General features: G+C 40.2%; 1 long non-coding RNA gene across 1 annotated transcript; it reads right to left on the bottom strand.

Moving 5' to 3' along the window:
• LOC135229199 (uncharacterized) lies at positions 1-27,000 on the bottom strand. The gene is made up of 4 exons (XR_010319976.1): positions 26,382-27,000; positions 7,581-7,728; positions 7,228-7,328; positions 1-484 (listed from the first exon to the last, which is right to left on the bottom strand). It is a non-coding gene; the product is annotated as an uncharacterized LOC135229199 (long non-coding RNA).
• Positions 27,001-27,297: the final 297 nt, after the last annotated feature.

Genomic DNA, 27,297 nt, shown 5'->3' with positions numbered 1-27,297 from the left:
GAATAAGTTTCTGTTTGTTAAAGCCATCCACTTGCGGTATCTCTGCTATAGCCACACTAAAAAAAAAACTAGATAACTAAAAAACACATATATAAAATAGTCAAAAGAAAAAAAGTTTCAAATACACACACATACACGTATGATGTTATTAAACTTTAAAAGCTTTTACATTCTTATAACACATTTAACAATAGAGATTTGTATATAGAAGTTATAATAAGAGCCATCCCCACATAAGTATATTGTACCTGCTCCCCTGAAGTGTCCAGTGTCCAAAGATACATATGTACCCTTTTACACACTTCTTTTTGCCGGGACACACGTAAGTACATTCATTTGTTTGTTTTTATGGAAATTAGGTCACACTCTACCCATGTTTTTCTCTGAATCACTCTTCACTTGGTCAATATCATGAGTCAGAATCAGGCCAGGGGCTGACTGCAGAACAGATGATCAGTTGCTCATATTCACGTTCAAGTTGAAGCTGAAGAAAATTAAAACAAGTCCATGAGTCAAAGTATGCCCTTGAGTATATCAAACCTGAATTTAGAGACCATCTCAAGAATAGATTTGATGCACTGCACACTAATGATCGAAGACCAGATTAGTTGTGGGATGATAGCAAGGACATCATATATGAAAAAAACAAAAAGTCATTAGAAAGACAGGAAAGAAAGCAAACACCAAAGAGGATGTCACAAGAGACTCTGAATCTTGCTCTTGAATGTACAGTAGCTAAAGAGAATGGAGGGAAAAATAAAGTAAAAGAGCTCAATAGAATACCTGAAAGGGAAGCTGGAGAAGACAAAGCATGATAATAATAATGTGAACAGATCTGGAGTTAGAAAACCAAAAGGGAAGAAAACACCTGGCATTTCTCAAGCTAAAAGAACTGAAGGAAATATTCAAGCCTCTAGGTGCAATACTGAAGAATTCTATGGGCAAAATATCGAACAACAGAGGAAACATCAAAAGTAGATGGAAGGAATACAAAGACTCAATACACCAAAAACAATTGGTCGACGTTCAACCATATCAGGAGGTAGCATAGGATCAAGAGCTGATGGTACTGAAGGAAGAACTCCAAGCTGCACTGAAGGCATTGGCACAAAACATGGCTCCAGGAATTGATGGCATACCAAATGAGATGTTTCAACACAGTGACGCAGTGCTGGAGGTGCTCACTTGTCTATTCCAATATATTTGGAAGACAGCTACCTGACCAAATGACTGAAAGAGATCTATATGTGTGCCCATTCCAAAGAGAGGTGGTCCAACGCAATGCGGAAATTATCGAGCAATGTCATTAACATTACATGCAAGAAAAATTTTGCTGAATTTAATTTAAAAACAGTTGCAGCAGTACACAGACAGGGATCTACCAAAAATTCAAGCTGGATTCAGAGGAAGACATGGAACGTGGGATATCATTTCTGATGTCTGATGGATCTTGGCTGAAAGTAGAGACTATAACTAAGATGTTTACCTATTTTTGTTTATTATACAAGCACACTCAACTGTGTGGCTCATGACAAATTATGGATAGCTTACCAAAGAATGGGAATTCCAGAACACTTAACTGTAGTCATGCGGAATATCTATGTAGACCAAGAGGCAGTCATTTGAGTAGGGCAAGGGGATACCGTGTGGTTTAAAATCAGAAAGTTATGTGTCATGGTGGTATCCTTTCACCATACTTACTCAATCTGTATGCTGAGCAAATAATCTGAGAAGCTGGTCTGTAAGAAGAAGAACATGGCATCAGTTTTGGAGAAAGATTCACTAACAACCTATGATATGCAGCTGATACGACCTTCCTTGCTGAAAGTAAAGAGGACTTGAAGCAGTTACTGATGAAGAGCAACCACTACACCCTTCAGTATGGATTACACCTCAACATAAAGAAAACAAAAATTCTCACAACTGGACCAGTAAGCAACACCATGATAAATAGAGAAAATACTGAAGTCATCGAGCAATTCATTTAACTTGAATCCATAATCAATGCCCACAGAAGCAGCAGTCAAGAATTCAAACAATGTATTGCATTGGGCAAATCTGTTGCAAAAGACCTCCTTAAAGTGTTGTGAAGGAAAGATGTCACTTTGAGGACTAAGGTGTGCCTGAGCAAAGCCATGATATTTTCTATTACCTCACATGCTTGAGCAAGTTAGACAATGAATACGGAAAACCGAAGAACTGATTCATTTAAAATATGGTGTTGGCAAAGAATACTGAATATACCATGGACTGCCAGAAGAATAAACAAATCCATCTGGGAAGAAGTACACCAAGAATGCACCTTAGAAGCAAGGATGGAGAGACTTCGTCTCACGTGCCTTGGACATATTTTCAGGAGGGACCTGTCCCAGGAAAGGCTCATCATGCTTGGAAAAGCTGAGGGTCAGAAAAAAAGAGGAAGGCGCTCAACAACATGAACTGACACACTGGCTGCAAGAATGGGCTCAAACATAGCAATGATTGTGAGGATGGTTCAGGATCAGGCGGTGTTTCATTCTGTTTTACACAGGATCGATGGCCTCTAACAGTCACAAGTAACATATGTAAGCATATATGGGGGTGTGTGTGTGTGTGTGTGTGTGTGTGTGTACCCATTGCTGTCAAGTCGGTTCCAACTCATAATGACCCTACAGGACAGAGTAGAACTGCCCCACAGAGTTCCCAAGGAGCGCCTGGTGGATTCGAAATGCTAACCTTTTGGTTAGCAGCTATAGCTATTAACCATTATGCGACTAGGGTTTCCATATAAAAAAAAAAAAAATTTTTATATATATATATACACACACATATATATACACACACTCTTTTTTTTTTTCATATATATGTGTGTATATATATATTCTGTTCACCAGTTTTGCATCTCTAGAGATCCCAGGGTAAGACATTTGGTACCGACACTGGCTCCAGAGGAACCAAATCTTAAGGACGAGTTTTCTGAATTGATTCTCAAGTCTGGCTAATCTTAAAGGCACTGATGACTGTCTCCAGTAGTAAATAGGCTATTGCTAATCCATGGTGGGAGGTGACAATAGAAATACGCAAAATACTACTACAACTGGATCAAATATTTGTGAGAGACAAGGCTCTGCCTGATTACATATTTGATACTTTTCTATAATTTTGTCAGAATAAGAATAATAAGGAAGCTGCTTGGTTGGTCCTGCTTTTGCTAGCCACACTGGTGAATGAAAGAAATGGACTCAAAGCTCAAGCACCACATACAAGATCTGAAAGCTGCCACTTGTGCCCAGAAAGAAAACCATATTTCTTATAGTAACAAGGCTAATGCTGCCAAAAATAAACTCAGATTCTTATCATAAGAGTGACTGAATTAAAGCGCCAGTTGAATATCCAACCTCAAATGCTTTCTGAAGTTAAAGTAAGGGCACTGATTGGGAAGAAATGGGATCCTGAAACTTGGGATGAGGACATATGGGCAGATAGTCAGGAAGCGGGGGACAATGAACCTCCAATTTCTGTTGAATCGCTCTTCCTAACAGAACCAGACCTCTTACTCCCATCTGAAGAGATTCTCTAACTTTGCCTGCTAAGCCACCCTTCCCAGTAAAACAATTATCCCTTCCACCTCCATCTGATGAGATTACCCCAGCTGTGCCTGAAGTGTCTTGTTTGAGTTGTCTCCTGGGGTGGTGTCTGGGGCATTGCCTGGGGTATCACCTTAGGCAGATGCCTTATAAGACACGGCTGAACATCCCACTGCCACTGTCCATTTTTGCTTCTAGACCTATACCTAGACTTCAGTCCCAACAAGCCCCAAAAGGTGAGCTATGAAGTGTGACCCAGGAAAAGCTATGCTAAACTCCAAAAGAACTGCTTGATTTTTCTAATATATACATACAGAAACCTGGTGAATATGTGTGGGAATGGCTATTATGGGTGTGGGATAACGGTGCAAGCAACATAAAGGTGGATTAGTCTGAGTTTATTGATATAGACCCAGGAAGCATAGATTCTTCATTCAGTGTTTCAGCTTCAGAGGTTAGAAAAGGATCTCATAGTTTATTTGGCTGGTTTACTGAAGCATGGATTAAGTGGTGGCCTAAAATAAATCAAGTGGAAATGGCAGATCTGCCATTGTATACTGTAGGAGAAGGTATCCAAAGGCTGAGGGAAATTGGAATGTTAGAATAGATTTATTAGGCTGGACCCACAGACCCACACACGGAGTGCCCAGAGGGCTCTCTTTTTACCATAGCAGTGAGGTACAAATTTGGGAAGCAAGCCCCAGCATTATTGAAGACTTCTGTGGTTGCTATTTTATGTAAGTAAGAGTCCACAGTGAGAACTGCCCTAACTGAATGAAGACACCTGACTACAATGCAGTTGACTGGACCCCATGGTGGTAGCAGCCAAGTGGTGGCACTCAATCAACAAAGACAAGGTGGGTGTGGTTACCGTAACAGACAGTAGAGTCAAAGCAGTAATCAGAACAGTCTGCTCACGTGGATTTATGGCATTGGCTACTTAGTCATAGTGTCCCTGGGAGTGAAAGAGCTGGGAAATGTACATCTCCTGGTACCTAGCGTCTTAGATATCTAGTGCTCCTGTAACAGAAATACCACAAACGGATGACTTTAACAAAGAAAATTATTCCCTCACAGTCTGGGAGGCTATAAGTCCAAATTCAGGGTGCCAACTCCAGGGGAAGGCTTTTTCTCTCTGTCACTCCTACGAGAAGGTCTTTGTCACCAATCTTCCCCTGGACAAGAAGGTTCTGAGCACAGGGATCCTAGGTCCAAAGGATGCACTGCTCCTGACACTTCTTTCTTGGTGGTACTGAGGTCCCCCTGTCTCTCTGCTCTTTTCTCTTTTATATCTCAAAAGAGATTGACTTAAAACACAACTTAATCTTGTAGACTGAGCCCTGCCTCCTTAACATAACTGCTTCAAATCCTCGATCATTAACATCATAGAGGTATGATTTACAATACATTGGAAAATCACATCAGCTGACAAAATGGTGGATAATCGCACAATACTGAGAAGCATGGCCTAGTCAAGCTGATATATACATTTTGGGAAGACAGAATTTAATCTGTAACACCTAGTATGCAGCTATCGACCTGTTAATGCCTTTTTCTCCATACCTGTTTCGAAGTATCACCAGAAACAGTGTGCCTTCTCTCTGACCTAAGTATATAAGGACCAAATAATGTACAGGAATCTCTGTTACATTTTCTCCATCTTACCATTATTTGGCCTCATACGCAGACCCAGTCACTTAATTGCGCAGCAGAATGAAGAGATTAAAGCCCCAACATTCTTGCCAGTGGACCAGGAAGGTAGCTGCTCAGACATCAGAGAGCCTCAGAGAGACAGAGACCAGGCGGCTCAAGAGAGGGATACCATAAAGTTGTTTTTCATACCCCTCCCCACTCCCACAGTTGCATATGCTTTGCTCTGACCCTAAAAAGTAGATCAATCCTTTGAGAACTGCATTATGGGTTAGAACACCAACAAGGTCCCAGACTGAGTGACACTCCCATAGATTACATCCAAATATCACTGCAAAGTCTTCAAAATCTGAACTGACATCTGAGCCACAGCACACAGAAGTTGGGAAAGAACCTGCAGCCTGAACATAACTGGGTCAAGTGATTCCTAAAACAAACAACATCGACATTTTCTGTAAGATTGAAGTAAGACACAGTCTTGGAAACACAGACAAAAACTTTAAAAAGCTACTTTAACCATGCTCAAAGAAGTAACAGGCACAACTTAGAAAAATAGAAAAATACACAGAAACCATTCACAAATGAAAATTTTAGACAGGAAAAACAGAAAAATGGAGATAAAAAATTCACTTGATCAGCTCTACAGCGGAATGCTGTTGACAGACAAAAGGATCAATGAGATGAAAACAGTTCAATTGAAAATATCCAATCTGAAAACAGAGAACAAATATTGAAAAAAAATGAACAGAGCCTCAAAAATATCTAACATTTATTTATTGGAATTCCATAAGGTGTAGAGAAAATATGTGGTGTAGAAAAAAGTATCTGAAGAAATACTGGCTCAACACTTTCCCAATTTGTTGAAAGACATAAACTTACAGATTCAAGAAGCTATGCAAACTCCAACAAGTTAAACTCACATAATTTTATGCCCAAATGCCTCATTGTCAATTGTGGAATAACAAGGACCAAGAAAATATCTTCAAAGAAGCTAGAGAGAAAACAACTCATCTCACACAGGAGAAACAATTGGAATGACTCTGTGTTCATCATCAGAAGCCATGGACGCCAAAAGGCTGTGAAAACAACATTTTTTCAACACTGAAAGAAAAGAAACATTAACCCAGTGTTCTATAGGCTGTTATTTCCTTCATGAGTAAAGGAAAAATATTGACATTCTCAGGTGAAAGACGCTTAAGAGAGTTCATCGCCACCAGACTTGCTCTAAATGAAACACTAAAGGAAGTTCTTCAGGTGGCAGGCTTGGAATTTCAGGAATTATGGAAAGCAACAAAGTGGAAAGTATCTTCGGAAGTTCGCCCTCCACCAAAGATTAGACAGGTCTATAAAACAAACAACAACACACGTGAAGAAAGTGTTTCTTAGTTCAATCATGTGTATGAGACCAAAAGTACAAAACCAGCCCAAAAGCACTGAAAAGAGGGCAGGACGGAACAGGAATCATGGCGGATGGAAACGGGGAACTGGAGCATAGGAGAGGACAATATTGACACATCATGAATATTGCAACCAATGTCACAAAACAATTGTGTATAAATGGTTGAACAAGAAAGTAATTTGCTCTGTAAAGTTTCAAATAAAGCACAATAAAAAATAAAAAAAAGTGGTAGGTGTCTCGGTAAACATATTATGCCAACCCTGTTGTCACTGCACAACATGGTGCAGGACTCCCCTCTTTGGATAGACTTTCTAGCCTATTGGAAAAACTTTGGAATATACTCTTGGTGGCAAATTAGTATTAGAGAATGGGGTTAATTTTGAAAATATGAGATGTCTGTACTCATGCCTGGTGAATAAACTGGATAATAATATTTTCAGAGCGAAATGAGATGTTCTAACAGAAAAATAGGCCTGAATTCCCACGTGGGCCATGAGCCTACTACTCTGAAAGCCTTTCCCAGAGAGGCATTTCAGGCACTTCTAGAGCAGCAGGAGCACTGGGGAATGCAGGTGTCAACCTCCCCCAGGGCCTTCTCTGAGGGGTAAGTACCTGCTTTAGTACTGAGCTTAGTGGTTCATAAATTGTCATTCTGCATAAGGTCTTCAGGTTCAAGTCTGTAATCCAGCTGGGATTCTGTGTGTGCTGCATCTCTGCATCAAAAGAACATGCTTCTAGAAGCAGAATGCCAGGAGAGAGGCGGTTGGGCAGTTGGCGTTGGGGGGTGCTGCGCAGACAGGGGTGCCCGAGGGAGGCACAATATAGTCATTCTGCAGGAGGTCTAGTCCTTCTGCACAAGAATTAGAATGCTTCTCAATGCACAATAGTTTACATGCAGGACATAAACAAAGTGACTGAAGGACAAAGTTGAATAGTAAACCAAGCCACTCCCTGTCAATCCTTACCTGAGAGGGTCTTCATCAGGACTTCCGGGGATGGAGAAGGACACAGTAAACGCTGATTTATTTTACCTCTTCCTTCCTCAAGAAACAGGAACTGGTGTTAAGATGTCAGGTGTCAAGCCCCAAACTCCTCTTCTGGTCTGTATTTAAGCTGTATAATAAAACTGGGAATCAGGCAATCAGCCATGAGCAGACAGACCCAGGAGTATTTCCAGTGCCCCACATCTTTGAGCTCCAGTGAGATCCTGTTCTTAGTCCCTAGATTAGCAGAGGAGCTGAAAGACTGAAATTCCGCGTTTTCAGGCAACTTGGGCTTCAAGCAGGCACTTATTGCTAAAGTCGTATTTCTCTGTGTTAATTTATGATCCTTAACTCAAATCCGGACTTTGAAGCTCATTTTGATAACTCCTCATTAGTCTGCCTAGACAAGAGTCTGCTCACAGTCAGTGATGACAATGGAGGAAACAAAGTCCCTAGCCCAGAGGAGGGACTGTTCCCCAAATTTGGGGCAATGCCCCTGGGGAGCATCGGCGAGGTGCACTGTGGCCTCTGTGGATTTGCCTTCTGCTCCTGGAATTGCACCCTGGGGGCCTCCATATGCAGACGCAGAGTCCGTGGGTGACCACAACTCCTGCCCTTCTGGGTCATCGTCCGGACGCACGTTGCGATATGCTTCCTGCCCTCCTTCCCAGCATAAGTGCTGCGATCACACGTGGCAGAACCAGTTCCCAGGTCCAGACCCTAGGTCTTGCCCTCCTTGGCCTTAGGCTTCCCCTAGTCCTGGGGGAACCCGCAAGCCTGGCGGGTGCGAGGTGAGCACCCGGCTGGGCGGGCTTGGGCCTGTCTCAAAAGGCTCATGGCGCACGCAGGTTCCACCTCCTTAGAGCCCGCGGGCTTGCGGCGGGCAGCCCGGCATCTCCTGCCTCCCTCGGGCGCCCTCTCTGGGCAGCAGCTCCCCTCCCCCCGCCCCGCCAACCACCCAACAGTCGCACTGCCTGCTTTCTGCTTCTAGAAGCGTGTTCTTTTGATGCACACATGCACACACACAGAATCCCAGCTGGATTACAGACTTGAACCTCAAACGCACAACTTTAAAACTACTAGACTGGGGAGGGGGGGTATTGGCAGTGAAAAAAGGAAAAAAAAAATAAGAAAGAGAACAATTACAAAAAAAGTATTAGAAGACTGTAACCTCACGTTATGGACTCAAGAAGGCTGCGGATACACAACTACGTAGATAGCATACTGTTGTCTCTTTCTTTGCAAATACGTCTTAGATGAGGGAATTTGGTACCGGGAAGAGTTGCAGAGCCTGACTTTGGGGAAATCTGGGATTGATTAATTGGCTTGCATGAGGCTACAAGCCCTGATAATCAATATTTAAAGATGAGATTCGAGCAATCTAGAACATGCATCAGAATTTTTTACAAGTAAATTAGCACCAGAAGAGGCCTTTAACCACTAAATAAAATGGGTCAGTAGTTCAAGATCTCCCTACAAAGAAAATGGCAGACCTAGATCGTTTCCAGTCAGGTTCCAGCAAACATGCAAGAAACAGTCATTTTAATCTTGTACATAGTCAACAGAGATTAGAAAACCATGAGATACTCCCCTAACTTGATCCTTATGGCTAGTTTAAAAATGATAACAAATTAGAGAAGGAAGGTAGAAGAAGAGTTAGAGGACAAGCACACTCAGTAACTGAGATGCAAAACCCTACATAAGATGCCAGCAAAGGAAATCCAGCAAAGGGTAAACCACGTAACATGCCATGATCAAGGCGGTTTATTGTAGGCATACAAATTTGAGTGGACATTAAAGATTTAGTAATTTCATTCACCACATGCATAGGTGAAAGAGGAGAAGACATATGCTCACCTCAAGAGATGGGGGCAAAGCAGGTTGATAAAATCCAATCACACGGAGAGATAAGGACTAGGTGCAAACATGGAACAGAAAAGGAGTTCCCGAACGTGGAAAACTACAACTAGCATGATAGTTCATGGTGATGTGTGGGACATTCTCTTTAAAATTAATAAAAAATAAAATAAGGATGCTTCTATCATTATTTTTATTAAACATTTAACACTGGAAGTGTAAGCTAGTACAAAAAAAGTATAACTGCTATTCATAGATTATAGGACTGTCTCCATTGAAAACCGTAGAAAATATTGGAATTAATAGTAATCATAAATAAAAAATAAATTGAAATTTCAATGCGTCAGCATCAAGCGGACTCTGTCATAGCTCTTAGGTGAAAGCAAAGGACACTGATACGGAAAGAGCAGGTTCGGGTGGGCTAGACCAAGGAGGGAAGAAAATTATTCTGCACTGGGCTGAACTTATAAGCACGGGTAGGTGTGTTAGTTACCTAGTCCCTCCATAACAAAAAATAACACAACTGGATGGCTTTTAAAGGACAGAAATTTATTTTCTCACAGTTTAGCAGGTAGTCGTTCGAATTCAGGGCATGGCTGTAGTGGGAGGTCCTTCCTTGTCTAACTCAGCTTCTAGTAGATGCCAGCAATCATTTGTGTTCCTGGCCTTCTAGAAGCATCTGTCTTCTTTGTCTGTCTTCCTTTTCACCTGTTTGTGTCTGTCTGTGTGTATTCTGCTCCTTTTATAACTAAGAAGAGTTAGGCTTAGGACCCACCCTACATTGGTATGACCTCATTCACATAATAAAAGCAGGCCCCTTATTTCCAAACAAGGTCAGAATTACAGGTACAGGGGTTAGGATTTCCACATACATTTTGGAGGGACACAATTCAATCCCTAACAGTTGATTTACCAGATATTCTGGATTGAGAGTACTCACATGAACAGCTGAGAGTAGTTCCAATTCTTTGCTACATTCAGTGGCTGAAACCTGTCTCAATGGTCACCCATAGGAATGCTGGAGCAATTTATTGTGCAGGACCTGGCCTACCATTCCTAATCATGTCCATTGTGTGGAAAAACACACACTCCCATCACCGAAGCCTTGAGAAATTCATCGATAAGAACGGAATGGTGGTTGGAACCAAGAATTGTTTCATAGCCTAGATAACATGGTGCAGCTGTTAGATATTCACATGGAGATGTCAGGTAATAAAACTTCACCCCACATGGGGATGTCAAGGATAATACCAACGGCTAATGTTCATTGAGTACCTACACTGGTGCCAGGCACTCCTGTGCTTTTTCTTTCATGTTTGCTTTTCATGATGGCCATATGAGGAATGTATCATTATAATGCATAAAGAGGTCAATACAGAGAGTTAGGCTCACATTTGAATATATGAGTCTGGACCCAGGAGGAGTTTGAATGGATGGAGGTATAAACCTCACGTCCTTAGCTACAAATAGACAGCAGTAAACTCACTGAGGCATCCTAGAGGGAGGGTGTCAGTAGAGAGAGGAGCAGGCACCAAGCCCAAGGGTACTCGGGTATCTAGAAGCTTGCCAGGTGAACAGCAGCCAACAAGCCTCTCTGAAGTCCAGTGTGGTTCCTGGAGGGTTGTCTGTCCTTGCTCTCAGCTGCATTTCCCCAGTGCTCCTCCCACCTGCACTGGGTTGTCCCCTTCATGAGGACAGGGACAGTGTGTACCTTTCACCACTGTATCTGCATAACATAGACTACTTCTGGCCCATGGAATATACTGACTGAATGAAAAATAAACAAAGGATAAGTACGTAAAATCCTTCGTAGTTGATACCTTGAAATACATTAAGGGGCTTCATGAGTAAGAGGGAGAAAAATTGATCAGGGCTGCTTCTGAGACCATCCCTTAGGCGTAATGAGTGTTAAACAACACTTAAACAAAGAGATTTAATGGCAGAGATGTATGTTAAAAAGATGTAAGTATAGCTTAAAGATTACTAGAAACATGCACATTATTGCAACTATAGTCAAATCGCTAAAAACCATATAGTACATGCACACAGAATATTACAAAGTAATTTAATGCCCTCATTAAAAAAAAACAAAAAAAAATTACCATGAAAAGACTAATGTTGAATGAAAATATCAGGATATAATATCTGTGTTAATATACATAAATGTGTGTGCGAATACACACATAAAACCAGTTGTCATTGAGTCAGTTCTGATTCATGATGACACCAGTGTGCCAGAGTAGAACTGTACTCCATAGGGGTTCCAATGGCTGAGTTTTCGGAAGTAGGCTGACAGACCTCTCTTTCATAGCAATTCTGGGTGGACCTGAACTCCAACTTTCTGTCAGCAGCTCAAGATATTAACCATTTGCATCAACCAGAGACTCTAATACACATACATGCCAATATAAGCAAGAAAATAGACATATCGGAACGTTAATAATTTATTCGATGCATTACGTATGCTTTCTTGTTTTTTTTTTTTTTTTTGCATACTTTCCCATTGCTTCCAAGTTTTTGAGGAATAGAATGTACTTCTGGAAAAATTCATGAGAGATTTTTAAGTAATGAAATAATTAACAGAAACAGAATGAGTAAATCTGTGGCAAGGCAGCCCATGAACCCAAGATTACAGTAACACTGGTATGAAAAGCAGAATTGTGGAGTCCTGAAGCTCAGTGGTTCCATGCATCCATCAGGAAAGAGGGAAGAGCAAATAAACAAGGAGAAAATACAGTGAGCCAGAGGAGTGGGAGCCCTCTGTTGTGGGCACAGTTTTCTCATGAAACTTTAGATGGACACAGTGGGTGGGATTATCCACTTCCATCATACAAACATCTTTATTACCCTTGATTTTAACGGAACTATGTTATAAAAACAAATAATAAAATAAAGTATAATAAAAGAATAAATCTCATCAGTGGACTACTATCATTTTCCCCAGCCACTGAGGAGGGCAGGAGACACACAAGGGAAAGAAGATGGAGCAGTGTGAAAACTCATGCTAAGTGGGGAGGAGAGCGTTTCTGAGACAGGCCTTAGCTGCTACCACCTAGGGAAGTAGGCAGCCGTGCAGGACCAACTGGAAGAAATGGCACATTATTTCTGAGACCTACTCCAGCTCATAACAAATTATGGATAACATGGGGAAGAATGAGATTTCCAGGACACTTAACTGTTTTTATGAGAAACCTGTACATAGAACAAGAGGCAGTCATCTAAACAGAACAAGGAATACAGCATGGTTTAAAGTCAAGAAAGGTGTGCATCACTGTTGTATCCTTTCACCATATGTATTCAACCTGTATGCTGAGCAAATAATCTGAGAAGCTGGTCTGAAGAAGAATAAGGCATCAGGATTGGAGGAAGACTCATTAATAACCTGAGATATGCAGATGATACAATCTTGCTTGCTGAAAGTGAAGAGGCCTTAAAGCATTTACTGCTGAAGATCAAAGACTACAGACTAACAGCCTAACAACTGGACCAATAAGCAACATCATGATAAACGGAGAAAATGTTCACGTCATTAAGGGCTTCATTTTTACTTGGATCCACAATAAACACCCACGGAAGCAGCAGTCAAGAAATCAAACGACACATTGCATTGGGCAAATCTGCTGCCAGAGGCCTCTTAAAGTGCTCAAAAGTACAGATGTCACCTTGAAAACTAATGTGCGCCTGACTCAAGCCATGGTGCTTTCAGTCGCCTCATACGCACACGAAAGGTGGGCAATGAATAAGGAAGACCAAAGAAAAATTGAAGGCATTGAATTACGGTGTTTGCAAAGAATATTGAATATACCATGGACTGCCAAAAGAATGAACAAATCTGTCTTGAAAGAAGTACAGCCAGAATATTCCTTAGAAGCAAGAATGGCGAGGCTTCATCTCACATATTTTGGACATGTTGTCAGGAGAGATCAGTCCCTGGAGAAGCAGGTCATACTTGGTAACAAGTGGCCACAACAATCGGCTCAAACATAACGATGACTGTGAAGGTGACGATAGGTAGTTTAACATACATTTTGACCCATATGAATTAAAATTTAAACAATTATTTCATGCCTTTTTGTAGGGGTTTTAGAATATACAATTAAAATAAATGTAAACAATTAATAGAAAAAATCTCTGAAAATAAAATTTAATTTTTTTAAATCACTGCTCCATACCCCAGATCTAAATGGCTTGATATAAAGCACTGGTCTTTGTGATTCACAAAAAGGAGGTGCCAATTCCTGGAGGGGGGATGGGAGGATAGAGAGAGTTGGAAGCTGGCAAAATTGTCACGAAAGGAGAGACTGGAAGGGCTGACTCATTAGGGGGAGAGCAAGTGGGAGTACGGAGTAAGGTGTATACAAACTTATATGTGACAGACTGACTTCACTTGTAAACGTTCACTTGAAGCTCAATAAAAGTTAATATAAAAAAAAAGCCCAGCCCTGACCAATGTTTGCTTAAAAACTTTGAAAGTTTGTTCCTCTCTAAAATAAAGCAGGGTCTAACTTTAAAAATAAATAAATAAATGTAAACAATTTTTAGAAAAAATCTCTGAAAATAAAATTTAATTTTTTTAAATCACTGCTCCATACCCCAAATCTAAATGGCTTGATATACAGCACTGGTCTTTGTGATTCACAAAAAGCAGGTACCAATTCCTGAACAAGAACTGAAATGACAGGAGAAACCCCCCATGCTGTTACAGCCCTGAGTATGGGCCCTAATCCAGTGATCTGTCTTCATTAATTCCTTTTCATTTCATCTCTGTGAAAGAGGGGAGGGAGAAGGTGAGAGAGGGTTACATGTGCCTATTCTGTTCTTTAGCATCCAGTTCACTGCCAGGAACAAGTATTCGTAAGAGTCTAAAAAACGTTAAAGTACAAATAAGGAGGAAAACCTCCTAGTATATATATGTATTCGGTGGCACAAAGAGTTAAGTGCTCAGCTACTAACTGAAAGGTTGGCAGTTTAAATACACTCAGAGTTGCCTTGGAAGAAAGGCCTGGCAATCTACCTCCAAATAGTCACAGCTATTGAAAACCGTATGGAGGGCAGTCCTACTCTGAAAACTCACGGGGTCGTCATGAGTGAAAATCTACTCAACGGCAACTGGATTGGTAATCTATATATGGCATAAATGTTCGGAAAATTAGTTTCTGAACATATACGCGGCATACAGAATACACTGCACATTAGTATTATGTGCCAAAACCCACTGTCATCAAGTCGATTCTAACTCACAGTGACCCCAAAGGACAGAGTAAAACTGCCCCATAGGGTTTTCACTGAAGCGGACTGCCACGTCTGTCTCCTACAGAGAGGCTGGTGGGTTCGAACCACTGACCTTTCAGTTAGCAGCCAAGTTCTTTAACCACAGAGCCACTAGGGCTCACTGCTGTCATGTACGGTGATTACATAAGCAAATTCTGAAACAAACTGCCTGGGTTTAAATCCTAACTCAATTTATCAGCTGGGTGATCTGGGCACGTTACTTTACCTCTCACTGCCTCAGTTTCCCATTTCTAAAATGGGTCTTATTCAAAAGGTTGTTACGCAGGTTAAATAAAACACACAAGGCACTTAGAAAAAGGCCTTACACACAGAATGAACATAATAATTGTTAGCTTTCATAATTATTAAGGGAATACAAACAAACGGCTAGGTTGAAGGAACTTCCATTGAGAAAGAGCTGAGTTCCAAAATTCATGTGTAAAGTCATTTACATCAACTGTTAAAGTTGTATGTTTAGATTCAAGTGATTACTGAGGTGTGTTATGATCTTGAACAGAGTTCTGGGGACTATACAGGCAGACTCTGCATGCCCTTCTCCTGCACATCCATTCCATCTCCCTTGGAGCCCAGACATCATGTTATCAATTAAACCCCTTCCACGCTGGTGGTGTACTGTTTAAGAGCTACGGCTGCTAACCAAAAGGTCATCAGTTCAAATCCACCAGGCACTCCTTGGAAAGTCTATGGCACAGTTCTGCTCTGCCCTATAGGGCCGCTATGAGTTGGAATAGACTCAGTGGCAATGGGTTTTTAACGGGTATGAGGTAACTGTGCAGTGCTTAAAGACATACCAAAAGCAACCACGAACACAAAAGTATAGTAAAACGTTATTTCAGAGTAGCAAAACCTTAGTTTCTAACACAGTGGTGAATTAGGGTGGACTGTGGATCAAGAGGAGCTCTGGTGGCATAGTGGTTAAGAGCTCAGCTGCTAACCAAAAGGTCAGCAGTTCGAATCCACCAACTAGTCCTTGGAAACTCTATGGAATAGTTCTATTCTATGCTATAGGGTCTCTATGAGTTCGAATCAACTAGGGTCTCTATGAGTTGGAATCAACTTGATGGTGACAAGTTTGGTTTGGTGGGTGTCATGGATTGAATTATGACCCTAAAAAATGTGTGTCTCAACTTGGTTAGGCCATGATTCCCACTATTGTGTAGTTGTCCTCCATTTTGTGATTGTAATTTTACTTTAAGAGGATTAGGGTGGGATTGATTGTAACACCACCCTCACTCAGGTCACCTTTCCCTGGGGTGTGGCCTGCACCACCTTTTATCTCTCCAGAGATAAAACCAAAGGGAAGCAAGCAGAGAGTTGAGGGCCTCAGACTATCAAGAAAGCAGCACCAGGAGCAGAGCATGTCCTCTGGACCCAAGGTCCCTGCACCTGAGAAGCTCCTTGACCATGGGAAGGCTAAGGACAAGGACCTTCTTCCAGAGCCGAAAGAGAGAGAAAGCTTTCCCTTAGAGCTGATGCCTTGAATTTGGACTATTAGCCTACTTCAATGTGAGGTATTAAATTTCTCTTGGTTAAAGCCATCCACTCATGGTATTTCTGTTATGGCAGCACTAGATGATGAAGACAGTGGGTCAAGGTGGAAGGGGTGGATGAAGGACAAAAAAAGAAAAATGGACAACAGGAGAAATATAAGAATTCAGAGAACTGTGAAAATTTAATTCCTGAATATACTTTCTTTCTCCTCCCTATAACTGGAAGGACTTTTCTCATATACAGCATATATAAGTAAATCCTGGCAATATTTAAAACACTTAGATTTTTGTAAAACTCATTCTCTGAAAACTCATGGTGGCCCCATTAATTTCTGGCTTAAAAACAACTCAGAACTAAAAAGAAGCATAAATAAATAAATAAAGGCACTGCTGTCATTTGCAGGTGATGTTCTTTTCCTGCTATCCACAACCCACACACTCGGGTTAATTTTCCAGGGTCAGTGTTCATAGACCATCCTCTTTCTCTTACCACCACCCACCACCCTTAATTATTTAGAAAGGGCAGGGCCAGTCAGTGCTCCAAACATCAAGTTTTCTCTCCAAAATGCCAACTGGCACTTGGGGAGCAGGCTACACTCTCAGCTATCAGCACTTCCACTAGCCCCTGCAGATAAGGAATGTGTCTCCACTGAACTGTTCGTTGTAATCAAAAAAAAAAAAAAAGTAAAAAACTGTTTCTTAAAAAAAACCAGGCATTTCCCTATTACCCACCCACCCCACTCTCCCACACCCAGTGCTCCCTCACCACACACACACTCAAATATTTCATACCAAGGGTGTGTCCCAAGCACGGGGTCTGGCTCCGCTCTTCTTTTACACCCCTTGGAGGCCTCTGGAGAAACCATACCTTTGGTTGGCAATTCCCTGAACCCTGCCTATTCAAGCTGGCACTTATTCAAAAAGGCAGGTGAGTCTTCAAGTCAGGTTTTTAAAAGGAGTTTAAGAGGTGCCAGGTGATATGCCTACTCACCCTCAAATTTCTCAAAGGTAATAATTTCTTCAGATGTTTACAATGTCTCAACTATGGGTTAATTAAATCCCTTAGGATGGTGGGCATAGGAAAATCCTCCATCTCAATGCCCCCCATTTCGAAAAAAAAAGAGGGGAATCTCCAAAATTACAAATTTCAATTTCTACATACTTGATTGAACTAAGGAGTAAGTTCCTCACATGTGTTATTCTTGGTCTGAGTCCTGGTGGTGCAGTGGGTAAGAGCTCAGCTGCTAACCAAAAGGTCTGCTGTTTGAATTCACCAGCTGCTCCTTAGAAACCCTATGGGGTACTTCTACTCAGTCCTATAGGGTTGCTAAGAGTTAGAATTCACTGGATGGCAATTGGTTTGTTTGCTTTTCAATCTTTGGCTGAAAGGTAGACTTTGTTATCAATTTATTAAATCAACTGGTAATTTGCTGGATATTTCTCATACAGGAACTTATGATGTCTTCAAATCCAGCTAATCAGGTTTAGGGAGAGAGAAACTTCTCTACCTTAGCTTCCCTGCCACTCCCACATCTTTTTCACTGATTTCCATGCCCTGTTTAAGTGACATCACTCATCACTTCTCACTGTCTAGGTTATCTGAGCCAATTCATGGCAGTCAATTCCACCTGAGCCCTAGGATACCCTCATTTACATACTCTGCCCTGTTCCTTCACCAATGGCTGACCTCACATCTCCCCTTGAATGTCTACTAGGCATCTCAAACTTAATGTGGTTCAAATAAAATTCTTCGTCCAAGTGTCTTATCTACCTCCCAGTCTTCCTTATCTCAGCAAATGTTCTCACTATCCTCTGGGTTGTTCAGGACAAAAACCTAGAAATCATCCTTGATTTCTCTCCTTTATTCAAATCTTGCATCCAATCCATTGACATATTCTGGACTCTTGGCACTACCTTAACATAAATCCTGACTCTATCCACTTCTCACTACCTCCACCTTACATCCACCATCATCTCTTGGTTAAAACTGGACTCCATGCACCGATCTTCCCTCTTATAATCTACATAACAGCATCATTTCAGTGGCTTCTCATGGCAATTAGGAAAAATTCCCAAATCCTTCCCATGGTCTTTCATGATGTGGGACTTGCTCACCATACTAACATCATTTCCTAACAGTCTTCCCTCGGTTCACTCCACACTAGCCATGACTTATTTCCTGAGCTTCCTCAAACGTGCCAAAACACTTGGTTATTTAAGGGCCTCAGAAACAACTCTTTCCTTTATTGGCAATATCCCTCCCTTCAGAACTTCATACAGCTATTCTCTCCTTTGATATAGGTCAGTTATCTCCTCAAATATCCTGCTCCCATAAGCCTTTACTATTAATCTAAAACAGCTCACCCCACTCATTCCCTCACATGCAACTCTGTCTTATTTTCAAAATATTTAGCTCTCCTTGACATTTTTTGTTAATTATTACCTGTATTTTTTCTGGTTGAGAATATATGCAGCAAAACATACACCAACTCAACAGTTTCTACCTGTACAATTTAATAACACTGGCTACATTCTTGAAGTTGTGCAACCATTCTTACCCTCCTTTTCCGAGTTGTTCCTCTGTCATTAACATAAACCCACTGCTCCTTAAGGTTCCTATCTAATCTTTTCAGTAGCTGTTGTCAATCTGATGCCATGTAGACAGTTCTTAAAAGAGCATATGCTCAAGGTAGACCATTTTTATTAGTTAAGTAAGCTAATGTTCTGGAGCCCTCATGGCACAGTGGTTAAGTGATACGGTAGCCAAGCAAAAGAAGAGCAGTTTGAATCCACCACCTGCACCTTGGAAACTCTATGGGGCAGTGCTATTCTGTCTTACAGAGTCTCTGAGTTGGAATCAACAGCAACAGTTTGGTTTTTTCTTTTTCATACTTCGGTTTTAAGATGATTCAAGGGAATGCTTTTGGTGTAATGTTTAAAGATTATCTCACGGCAATAGTTTCAGGAGTTCATTCACCCTCAGTGGCTCCAAAAAGTCTAGGGTTCATTTGAAATTCTGTTCTGCATTTTCCCCCTTTTGATCAGGGCTTTTCTATGGACTCTTTGATCAAAATGTTCAGCGACAGCAGCCGGGAACCTTCTGGTTCTTCTGGTCTCATGGCATGCTAGATGTTCTTCTAAAAAACATGAGTGGATGCTGAAGGTTATCAAATACTTATTTTATTACACCTATTAATGTAATCACATTTATTTTACCTGTACATATGGCAAATTATACTGATTCATTTTCGAATGTTAAACTAACCTTGAATTCTTGGGATAGACCCAACTTGGTCATAATATATTCTTCTTTAGAGTATTGCTGGGTTTGTTTTGCATATTTATTTTTATATTTTGCATCTATGTTCATCAGTGACATTGGCCTGTAATTTTCCCATCTTGTGCTGCTCTTGTCAGGTTTTGGTATCAATATTCATTCTACAAGCTTTATAAAATGAGTTTGGGTATATATTTCCTTTTATATTGAAGAATTTGTGAAATATTTCTTGAATATTTGGCAGAATTTGCAGGAAAAGCCATCTGATATGAAGTTTTCTTTTTGAGAATAGTTTGAGCTCTAATTCAATTGTATTAACAGTCGTGGAATTACTTTTGCTTCCTGTTTCTTCTTGAATCGTTGTTATTAACTTACATGGTATGATACGTTTGCCTACTTTACCTAAATTTGCAAATTTATTGGCTAATACGGTTCATAACATTCTCACATTATCTTTATGTTCTGCAAGATCTGTAGTCATTTTCTTTCTAATTCCTGATATTCGTTTTTTATATCTTTATTCTTTTTCACTTGATCAATCTTGCCTAAAGTTTGTCAATTTTACTAGCATTTTCTAAGAATCAACTTTAGTCTTTGTTGATCGTCTGTTGCATGTATTCAATCATTAATAGAAACAAAAATTCCTATGAATGTTTGTTTCTGGTTTTTTCCCAACATTTTGAACGGATGTTTAACTCACTTATTTTTCAAGATTTGTTCTTTCCAATTATATTTTTAAGGCTATAAGTTTCCTATATTATATTGTCTGTACTGCACAAATTTTTATATGCACTATGTTCATAATTGTTCACTTCAAAATGTATTCTAATTTTCATTATGATGTCTTTTTTGACTCATAGTATTTTAAAATATCCAAGCACATGGAGATTTTGTATTTTCATTTTCTAAGATGGTTTTTTTTTTTAATTATGATGTACTAACATAAAAAAAAAATGGAGATTTTGTATTTTCATTTTCTAAGATGGTTTTTTTTTTTAATTATGGTGTACTTACATAGTATCCTCTATGTTATTGCAGACTCTTGAAATTTGTTGAGACTTGCTTTATAACACAGTATACAGTTAATTTTTATACACGCTATGTATGTGCATGAGATGAATGTATATTCTTTCCTGGTTAGATAATACACACACATACACATATATCAATTTGGTATTTTTTTTACATGTTAAATCTTCTGTATCCTTGATAATTTATGGACTTCTATGTTTCTGAGGGGTGTGTTAAAAATCTATTATGATGCATGATGTCAAAAGGAGCCCCAGTAGTGCAGTGGTTAAGCACTCAGCTGTTAAACCTTTTGATTTGATCCACCAACTACTCCACAGGAGAAAGATATGACCGTTCCCTTCCATAAAGATTACAGCCTTAGAAACCTTTGGAGAAGTTCTACTCCATCCTATATTCACTATGAGTCAGAATTGACTCAACAGCACACAAGAAAAAATGTATGATGTGATGGAAACTCAGAAGTACGAAGCTAAAAAGAATTGGTCCTACCTCCAGGGTCAAAGGATGAAGGACAGAGAAAACAGCAGAGACATCCAAAAGCTTGGAAAAAGGGCTGAGAGGACAATGGTTGGTGGTTTAAGGGCTTTGAAGGGCTACCATATATACTGAGGAATCTGAAGTGCAATGTTCTTGCCTAAGGATGAAGACATGCTCATAAAGATCCTGACAAAGCTTTAGGCTTGCACCTCTGGTTGATCTTTGGGCTCCATGGGGGCAGGAAGTGAAGGCTAGGGCAGAGTTTTAGGCACTCTTGCTTAGCATTGAAAGAACGTGCCAGTTCAGAGCCAATCTGCAAAGACTGGGATAATGTTACTTTTTCTTTTTGGCTACAAGCATTTAAAGAAAGCACTGTCATGTCATGAACTGACTGCTGAGATAACAGAACAGAACTTCAGTGTCCACACATGAGAAGACATACAATCTTTGCAGAAATAGTTTGGAAACATCACTAAGCAAATGGATGACTGGCCCTCAACAATTAAAAAAAAAAAAAAAGCAAACCCTAATGACAGGAGGGAATCTGATTTCCAGAGTTACATTATAATATTTAAGATATCCAGTTTGCAACACACTATTCTAAGTCATAAAAAGAAAAAAGAAAAGGATGGTTCATTTGTTAAGAAGAAAGAAAGAAGAGAAATGAACAGAAAGCATCCCTAAGGAAACACAGATATTGGGATTACTAGACAAAGATTTTAAACCAATTGTCTTAAATTTCCTCAAAGAGCTAAACAAACCATAGACACACACACAAAAAAAGGAAACCAAGAGAAGAAATGTATGAAGAAGTAGAAAACATTAATAAAGAAATATTATACAAAAGAACCACATAGAAATTATAGAGCTGAAAAGTTGAATAGCTGAAATAAAAATTTCATTAGAGATTCAGGCAGCCAACAGATACATGAGAAAATGCTCTCGATCATTAGTCATTAGAGAAATGCAAATTAAAACTACGATGAGATTCCATCTGACACCAACTAGACTGGCATTAATTCAAAAAACACAAAATAATAAATGTTGGAGAGGCTGCGGAGAGACTGGAACTCTCATACACTGCTGGTGGGGTTGTAAAATGGTACAACCACTTTGGAAATCCATCTGGCGTTATCTTAAACAGTTAGAAATAGAACTACCATACAACCCAGAAATCCCACTCCTCGGAATATACCCTAAAAATACAAGACCCTTCACACAAACAGATATATGCACACCCATGTTTATTGCAGCTCTGTTTACAATAGCAAAAAGCTGGAAGCAAACAAGATGTCCATCAACAGACGAATGGGTAAATAAATTGTGGTATATTCACACAATGGAATACTACGCATCGATAAAGAACAGTGACGAATCTCTGAAACACTTCATAACATGGAGGAATCTGGAAGGCATTATGCTGAGCAAAATGAGTCAGTTGCAAAAGGACAAATATTGTATAAGACCACTATTATAAGATCTTGAGAAATAGAAAAAACGGAAAAGAACACATACTTTTGTGGTTACAAAGGGGGGAGGGAGGGAGGGAGGGAGAGGGCTTTTTATTGATCAATCTGTAGATGGGAACTGCTTTGGGTGAAGGGAAAGACAACACTCAAAACATGGAAGGTCAGCCTAATTGGACAGGATTAAAAGTAAAGAGGTTTTCGAGAGAAAATGAAAGCTTCAAAGGATAGCGAAGCAGGGGCTGGGGTCTGGGGAACTTGGTTTGAGAGGACTTCTAAATCAATGGGCAAAACAATTCTATTATGAAAACACTCTGCATCCCACTTTGAATTGTGGCACCTGGGGTCCTAAATGCCAACAAGCAGCCATCTAAAATACATTAATTGGTCTCAACCCACCGGGAGCAAAGGCAAAGGAAGAACACCAAGGTCACACGACAACTAAGAACCCAAGAGACAGAAAGGGCCACTTGAACCAGAGACCAACAATATCCTGAGACCAGAAGAACTAGTTGGTGCCCGGCCACAATCGATGTCTGCCCTGTCAGGGAACACAACAGACAACTCCTGAGGGAGCAGGAGACCAATGGGATGCAAACCCCAAATTCTCATTAAAAGACCACACCTAATGGTATGATTGCGACTAGAGGAATCCCAGAGACAATGCTCCCCAGAACTTCTGATGGCACAGGACAGGAACCATCCCCGAAGACAAATCATCAGGCATGAAAAGGACTGGTCAGTGGGGGGGAGAGAGATACTGATGAAGAGTGAGCTAATTAAATCAGGTGGACACAGGAGAGTGTGTTGGCAACTCTTGACTGGAGGGGGGATGGGAAGATAGAGAGAGAGGGAAGAAGGTAAAATTGGCACGAAACGAGAGACTGTAAGGGCTGACTCAATAGGGGGAGAGCAAGTGGGAGAAGGGAGTAAGATGTATGTAAACCTACATGTGACAGACTGATTGAAATGGTAAATGTTCACTTGAAGCTTAATAAAAATTTAAAAAAAAAAAAATTTCATTAGAGGAGCTCAACAGCAGATTTGAGCAAGAAAGCAGGAAAATGTAAACTTGAAAAAGCACAACTGAAATTGTTCTAACTGAGGAGCATAAAGGAAAAAGAATGAAGAAAATGAATAGAGCCTAAGGGACCTGCGGGACAACATCAAGCATACCAATATACTCATTAAGGGAGTCCCAGAAAGGAAAGAAAGATGAAAGGACAGAAAGAATATTTAAAAACGTAATGACTGGAAGTTTCCCAAATGTCATCTAGATATCCAAGAAGCTCAATAAACTCAAAGGACAGTAAATACATAGATATCCACAGACAGACATAATCAAAATGTCAAAAGACGAAGACAGAAACTTGAAAGCAGCAACAGATAAGTGACCCCTAATGTACAAGAGAGTCTCAACAAGTTTAACTGTTGATTTTTCATCAGAAACCATTGAGACAAGAAAATAGTCGAATGATGTATTTAAGGTACTGGAAAAAAAATACAGAAACAAAACTATGAACCAAGATGTCAATATCTAGCAAAACTATCTTTAAAAAATGAAGGTGAAATTAAGACATGCCCAGATACACAAAACCTGAGGGAGTATGTTAGCAGCAGAACTGCCTTATGAGAAATGCTACAGGGAATCATCCTGGCTGGCACGGAAGGACACTAGACAGTAACTTGAAGCCATAAAAAGAAACGAAGACTCCGTAAAGGTAACTACTTAGATAAAACAAAGTCGGTAATATTTTTATATCACGCCTCTCTTTTTTTCATATATGATTTAAAGCACAAATGCATAAAAATACTTACACATCTCTCTTAATGCACACACAATGTATAAAGATGCAATTTTTGTAACAGCAACGTAAGTAGGGGAGGTAACTGAGCTGAATAAAAGCAGAATGTTGTATACTGTTGAAGCTAAATTTGTATTAACTAAAAGAAGATTGTTATGAACATAAGATATTAATTGTAATCCTCATGGTCACCACTAAGAAGTTAAAAAACATAAGGAAAGGAAATAAGGAGAGGATCAAAATTGTACACTTGAAAAAAATCAGTCAAACACAAAAGTGGACGGTAGTGAAGAAAATGAGAAACAAAATATGTATATGACCTACTACAAAGTAGAAGACATAAGTCCTTCCTTATCATTAATCGCTTTGAATTTAAATAGATTAAATTCACAATTGGGATCATTAAAGTTGTGTGTCAACTTTGTTGGACCATGATTCTCAGTGCTTTGGCAGTTATGATGTAGTTTAGCAGTCGTATAACGATGCAATCATTTCCATGATGAGATGTGATATAATGTGATTACCTCCATGATGGGATCTGCTGTGAGTAGCCAATCAGATCTAAGGGAGTTTCCTCGGGGGTGTGGAATGCATCCAATATAGGTGGACTTTCTGGCAAGGCTCTTGAGCTTTTGCTAACTCTGAATCCTGCAGCTGGCTCCTCTTCATCTGATCTCAAGTTTTTGGGACTTGAACTCTCAGCTTACCTTCCAATTTTGGGATTCACCAGCCTCCGCAGTCTGTGAGCTGCGGCCTGCCAGCTTACCTGCCGATCTTGAGATCTGTCAGCCTTTGCAGCCTGTGAGCCACAGACCTGTTGTATGACCTGCAGATCTTGAGTTCTGCAGTCCCTGCATCTATGTGAGTCAGGAGAAGCCACAAGCCTGACCCATGGACTTGAGACTTACCAGCCTCTACAGCCTCGTGAGCCATTTTCTTGATATAAAGCTATTTATATATAAATATATATATATACACCTCACTGGTTTTGTTTCTCTAGAGAACCCAGCCTAAGATACCAATTAAAAGACAAACATTGGCAGAATGCATAAAAAAATCATTCGATTGCTATCAAGCTGATCTGACTCATGGTGACCCCTCCCCTCATGTGTGTCAGAGTAGTACTGACACACAAGTGTGTCAGTTCAATGGCTAATTTTTCAAAAGTAGATCACCAAGCCTTTCTTCCAAAGTGCCTCTGGGTGGACTCAAACCTCCAACATTTTGGTTAGCAGCTGAATGCATTAACCGTTTGTACCTCCCAAGGACTACAACATGTATCTATGTTTATTTCTGTGTTACTTCTCTTTATACTATATACATACATACACACATACACACACATAGACATCCATGAGTGGTTCATACAGATGCTCTGGACTTCAACTAGCAGGGCTCTATTAATTATTGATAGAAAAGTACTGATACCAGTTATAAATGCGTATTTGTCCATTTCCCCTTTCAGATTTATTAGTTTTTGTATTTTGGAGCGCTGTTGTTAGACACGTACACATTTAGGAGTGTTTTATCTTTTTGGAGAATTGAACCTTTATTATGTTATGTCCCTACTTATTCCCAATAATACTCCTTTTTCTGAAGTATAATTTGTCTGATATTAATACAGCCACTGCAGTAGAACTGGATAATTTTCAACCATTTCAAGAGGTAGCATAAGATCAAGAACTGATGGTATAAAAGGAAGAAATCGAAGCTGCATTGAAGGCATTGGTGAAAAACTATCCTCTCTCCACCATCTTCACTAACTCTGACACCAACTGTCCCTCACACAGCACTCCCTACTTCTCTGCCGGGTTCAATAACTCATTGCAATGGCCACACAGAACTCATAGTCCATATTCACGATTATGGAGTTTATTAGGGAAGTAACAGTTATAACTCAGGCTCAACGACACTCAGAATACAGTTCTTCTATCAGGACAGCCTCTTCCCTCCTGTGCTCATAGGCGTGCCTCTGCCTGGCCTTGGGCCGGTCTCTCTCCAAAGGCACTCAGCTTTCCTTCTCCATGGGCCATCATCTCCTATAGCCAGGTCCCTGTTGCTCGGTCTCTCCTGCCATGGCATCTTACCATCTTCAGGGTTACAGCTTCCTCTCTCTATCTCAGTCTCCTGCTTCTAGGAGCTTCTCAGTGCAGGGATCTCAGGTCCATAATATACGCTCGGCTCTTGGCTGTTCTTCCTTGATGGGAGTTGAATCCTCCTCTTTGCTCTGGAACTGGTTCTCTTTGAAGGGAAAATAAACAATCCCCTTGGTGAGCCACAATTACCCTATCACACAGTCCTGCCCAAGCACCAGGGTGGATGTTATAAGACCATGGCTAGAAAGGCCACACAAAGTAAACAATCACATCACAGTACCTTGGACTCATTTTTCAAGTGAAGTACCAAAAATCCCATACAAACAGATTGGTAAAGAATATAATCAACAGCAAGAACATTTTCATACTTATGTTTTCTGTATTTGGAAGAAATCTATAGCACTATTCTTATTTTGCCAATTCACAGGGATCACAGAGATTAGTGGTAGATGTTGCAGTACCAGAAAACTCTCTGGTCAAACAGTCTGTGAGCAGTCTTACAAACATGGATATTCCACCAGAGTCAAAAGAATGACGTTACATATCATCAAAGAGAACATTTCAAGATCTAGGCTGAAGTACAATGTTGTCACTGATAGGCTAAAATCCATACACTTACAAGGAAGACCAGTTTATATGACTATTCAAATTTATGCACCAACCACTAATGCCAAAGACAAAGAAATTGAAGATTTTAAACAACTTCTGCAGCCTGAAATTGATCAAACATGCAATCAAGATGCATTGATAATTACTGGTCATTAGAATGTTAAAGTTGGAAACAAAGAAGGAAAAGTAGTTGGAAAATACAGCATCGCTGAAATAAATGACGCCAGAAATCTCATGAAAGAATTTTGCAAGACCAGTGACTCATCCACTGCAAATATTTTTTTTCACCAACATAAAC

This window comes from Loxodonta africana, unplaced genomic scaffold, assembly GCF_030014295.1.
Source record: "Loxodonta africana isolate mLoxAfr1 unplaced genomic scaffold, mLoxAfr1.hap2 scaffold_138, whole genome shotgun sequence".
In the NCBI taxonomy this organism is placed as follows: Eukaryota; Metazoa; Chordata; class Mammalia; order Proboscidea; family Elephantidae; genus Loxodonta; species Loxodonta africana.
The sequence above is the reverse complement of the archived record's forward strand: the minus strand, read 5'-3'. Positions and strand labels throughout refer to the sequence as shown.